The sequence below is a fragment of the Ceratina calcarata genome, unplaced genomic scaffold, assembly GCF_001652005.2.
Source record: "Ceratina calcarata isolate Rehan_Ccalc_2016 unplaced genomic scaffold, ASM165200v1 scaffold72.2, whole genome shotgun sequence".
Taxonomy (NCBI): Eukaryota; Metazoa; Arthropoda; class Insecta; order Hymenoptera; family Apidae; genus Ceratina; species Ceratina calcarata.
The window spans coordinates 1,577,533-1,582,574 of NW_017178472.1; the positions used below are offsets into that span (position 1 = coordinate 1,577,533).

Here is a 5,042-nt window from a genome sequence, read left to right on the forward strand (position 1 = left end):
GATTCGATCAGCAATAAGCTTAGGTCTTAAATTTACTTGAGTTTCATATGTGTGCCATCATATTTTTAATAGTCTGCATATTTTTACATATTATTCATTAAAATCCATAATCTAGTCATAAAGTTTATGGGAATTCATTATTCAGTATAAGAATGATTTATTTGTATTTCATGGAAATTAGAAGAAGATTGAGTCCGTCTGTGTTGATATTCCAAACGCAATAAAGATATCCGTGGTACGCTATAAAAGATGGCAATGTAAATATTTCATTGTTAACGCGTTCGATTAAGGTACAAAATGATTTATGACTTTCTTTCATCCGCTTTCTGTGCCACGGGACGTAATCAAATTTAAATGGCGTGCATAGACTTTATGTCAGTTTGAGTGAATTTCAATATCACACACAATAAGGAGTAATAGAAGGAGGATAAACAGTTATGACTGAAATGTGTTATGGAAGATTTGTGTCAGATTTATAAATTCCTGCTTAGTCTGTTAACTACTGCACGTGTATGTATTTATGACAAGTAACAATAGTCTTACTCAAGTCAGTATAAAAATTCTTATATATTTGTAAAAATTTATATCATAAATCATATGTAGTAAATTATGTACAACTGAAAGAGACGTGCCTACTGGTTCTACTCGCTCAAGACTGGCAAGGGTGAAAAGTCGACTGGATCGCAGAAGAAAATGTATACACATAAAAAAGAAAGAGAGAATTAACGAAAAGAAGGTAAAACAGAAGTGTGTAGGAAAGTCGAAGACAGCGAAAAAAAGTAATAAAAAGTGAAGAGGATCCTCAAGGCTCTTGACGGTAGAAACTAACCAGGCGTGGACGAAAGGAATATCAACAGCAAAGGAAATGATGAGAAGTTAAGAATGTTAAAAAGATAGACGAGTGGCTCATACAAGCCTAACCGGAAAATGTTCAAGATTGCGAAACCAGCGTAAAAGCTATTTGCCAACCTTTTATATTGAATTTTGATATCTCAAAAAGCTGAAAGAAAATTTTGATACATAATTAATTCATTTCCAGTTTAATTTATTAATTCATTTCCAAGGTTTTGCAATACTTGTACAAGAATAATAACCCAATGATGGTGCGCAACGAGGATGTAATATGTGACTCAACATGTATATCTGTAAAATATCATAAAACTAAAAACGCATTTCGTACACTTAAATTTCTTGTTAGGGGCAAAAAAGAAAAAGAAACTGTTGTGCTGATCACGCTCGAATGATTCTTAGCTGCCTTCATTAGTTATCGTCCGCCGTCGGATTTGTCTGTGCTTTCCGTTTGGCCTTGGAACGCGGTCCATTTCCCATCGTGTAGAACTGCCAAAAATCCTTAGGCGACCGAAAACAATAAAATAGCTTCTTCTGACTTCCATACCATCTAACCCGTTGATGTATCACCCTTGGCATCCTCTACAGTTCAAATTCATTGTCAGTCTCTTTATTATTCGCATTCTGTTTTAGTATTCACCGTTTCTTTGTGCTCTGTTATTGGCTTCTCTTTTCGTGGTAATTTATTCATATAATCCTAATCTCATGATACTTAGCTGGAATTATGGTTTTTCAATGATTTTCAATGATTAACGAACATAAAATGTTATTCCTATAAGAAACAAGAACTTATAAGAAACTTTCTTCATAACTTTACTTTGTTAAGAAATATTTATTTAATGTAACAAAGCAAGTAATTTCAAATAAAGAGAGAATTAAGCGACATCCGCAATATCCAACTGCGAGACCTTCTGCAGGGAACAGAATCGTGTGCGTTATCGCTTGTTTGCCAAGAGTCGCGGGAAGAGTCATATGGATTTGTTTGCAAGTTGCGCGTGGATCGCATGTGCCAACGGATCTCCCCTCGAACGTATCATGTTGCGGTGTCGCGGAAGAGAGAGAGATAGTCGTCAAGTATTCCGAGCGCATCGTCTTCCAAGATTTACGCCAAACTCACAATCAGCCCTCGAGCAAAGCTACTAACAAATAGATGTGCGCGTGAAATGTGAAGTAACTCTTATTCGAATGAATGTATGTACGTCGGGGAACAAGATTCTGTTCAAACGTGTAATACGTGCGCATTAAGTATCAATTAGACGTATTGAAAAATTAAACACATTGTTAATCACATTAATTTGCAATCACATATACTTTGTCAATATAGGAAAGTCTCGTTTTAATATAGAGTGATCCTATTAGCTAATAATGCCCAAGTGAAAGAACAGTAGCAGGAACTAACATTAGACAGTAAAAAGAAAGGGAAACGAACAGGTGACACAATTTGCTAGTAGCAAGACTCTTCAAGAAATTACGTGACATTTATTGCCATGCATTTCTTCCTCTCCCTCTTCTTCTCTTCTTATTAGTGTCGTCATTCCTTTACGAACTGGAGTAAAAAGAAGGAAACAATGAAGAAAGGAAAAAATTGCTGTGTAAACAATGGGAAAGCTTAATGGATTTCATCCTCGGCAATAAGGAAACTTCGAGTGCAATTAATGTGTTACCCTGAGAAGAGGTCCCACAAGTTTTCACCGAGTAGGTAGTACATAGGTACATTTTCATAACAATCGATAACTCAATTTCTCTCGATAGTCCGTTTCACTTTTTATTGTAATTTCCAATAACGTCTTTTCAATCAACTTATTAGCCAACGAGCCGTTTTGCAATTGAGATTTTCATGTCTTTAGAACAATGCCATAAATAATCTGATTATGAATTCAGCTGGGAACTGATTTCTTTCAACTGCACTTATTACTGCATAATTCATCGAGATAATCACTATTTATAGCAATTGCACCACTTATGAAGTTGTCCATTCTTATAATAATTTAAGACTTATCAATATCACTAATTTTCCTGTTAATTCAGAATCAATAGTTTAATAAATCTAATAATTCTGTCAGGTAATACAAATTTATAATTTTACGACATTGATTGTATTTAATGCTAGTTCTGGTTAATTTAACTCCACTTTTGCTTGAAATTTATCAGGACGAATTCAAAGAAGAGAAAAAAAAAGGATACTGGTCGCTAATTAAAATCTAAATAATTTGACGATATCGATTATACTTAATGCTAGTTCTGACTAATTTAACAGCACTTTTAATTGGAATTAATCAGGACGAACTCGAAGAAGCGAGAGGAAGGACAACGTTTCCGTCTTTCCTTCATTTACGAATTAATTAAACGTCACGGCATCAGGGAGGAAATGAAACGGGCGATGAGTCGTGGTTTTCTGAACGTGTTGGCAGCCGACCGACGATATTTCTGCGAAATGTCAAGCGGTGACTGCGTGGGTCGCGCGAAAGTATTCAGTAATGCGTCTCGTTAATATCCCCGACACTATCGAACCGTATTAAACTTTCCAATCAAGAAATCACGATATCGCGCGACGGTGAAATCGAAACTGTCCACGCGCAAGGTTTTCATTAGACGTAGCGACGCGCCGGTATCTCCATTTCCATATTTAAAGCTCATTCCACTGCTCGTTATCCTCTTCAGACTGCGATTAATTCCTGATTTTATTGCAGAATTCAAATGCGAATGATATTTCAATATTGTAGTTTAAAGAGAAACTCTTCATAAGAAATAATTAAGAAATAATTAAGGTAATGGTATTTATTTGACAAGCTTTGAAGATTATTGGAAAATCACAATTCCAGATAAATCAGTTGCTCATTAAAGTATGAATTAATTACTGCGGGAACGAGAAGAAGACGATATAAATAATTATTTAAGAACGTATTTGCAATTGAAGTTATTTTTTATCGGTTTATGTTTATCACCAAATAAATTGTCATGATTATCTAATAGCAATGACAATTTGAAAATAATTTAATAATTGTTGAAATATTGTGCAATGAAGCAAAACGTAGTAATTAATTGATAATAGGATGATGATATCAATAGTGAGCATGTATGTTAATTCAACTGAAAATACTTTTTCGTACAATAAACAGTTCACAATTCCATTAGCATTTGCATAGTTTGTACAAATTTAGGTGGCAGAATTAAACGACTCGGTACATATGTATATATGTACGTACGTATGCATATGCATGCACACGTACGTTTATATGCATACACATTCAATCAGCATCGCTAGCGCCGAACAGTACATTAGCAGCGCGATAGTCGAATACCAAACATACATATATCCACCTATGACCTGTGTAGACACATGAACCAATAGCCAGCTAAATGATGTTTGACATTACCGTGAAACGTTAGTTTGAGAGTTCAGCCAGTTCGATCGAATTTAACTCAGTCTCATGGTTCCTCATCCAGATTCGTTCACATCCTAAGATATCCCCCAAGCTTCCCGGCTTAACCCACCCCCAATCTACTTTGACATCTATTCAATAACAATTCAACAATTTCATTCTTGATTTGAATTAACTACTTATATACTACATATTAAGTATTATATAATACATATTTCTTATAATTAGATTGCCAATTTTTATATAGAATAAAATATCTGTATTAGTCAATTAGAATAAACGTTACTTTTATCATTTATTCATTGCATTATGTTCTTTTAATATTTCAGACAGCTTTGTATGCATTACGTGCAATTTCTCTATGTTCAATTCTAACATAAATACATAAAATTATCAATTTAATTATAATAAACGATATTGACGAATTTGCGTGTAGAATGGTAAGCGAGGCCGAAACTGAATTTGAAAATCCTTGAAGCATGCGCGATGGGAGCCAATAATCGGTAATTTTAATAAAACCCACATCAACTACGAATCTCATTTACGGCACATTGAAGTTTTCAAGTATTCGCGTGGAAACCTTGGCGAACACACCAAGGCTGCAATAATCAGATTCTTGAGAGAGTTCCTGTCACCGCTCAGGGAATATATTCACCCACGTACGTACACAGCGATGGTATTACCTTAAACCACAGATACCCATTACCAGACAATGGTTCCAATAATGTTATTCGAAAATAGCCTTCGCTTATTATCAATTAATATAGGAATTTCTCTGGCTGATAGATAAGTTGATAAGTCTATAATTCT

General features: G+C 34.6%; 1 long non-coding RNA gene across 2 annotated transcripts; it reads left to right on the forward strand.

Moving 5' to 3' along the window:
* The first annotated feature begins 1,870 nt into the window (after window positions 1–1,870).
* LOC113464985 (uncharacterized) lies at window positions 1,871–4,450 on the forward strand. Of its 2 annotated transcripts, XR_003389828.1 has the most exons (5): window positions 1,871–2,083; window positions 2,174–2,280; window positions 2,376–2,544; window positions 3,130–3,457; window positions 3,540–4,450. It is a non-coding gene; the product is annotated as an uncharacterized LOC113464985 (long non-coding RNA). The 2 variants fall into 2 exon arrangements; XR_003389827.1 differs by having other exon boundaries at window positions 1,871–2,280.
* Window positions 4,451–5,042: the final 592 nt, after the last annotated feature.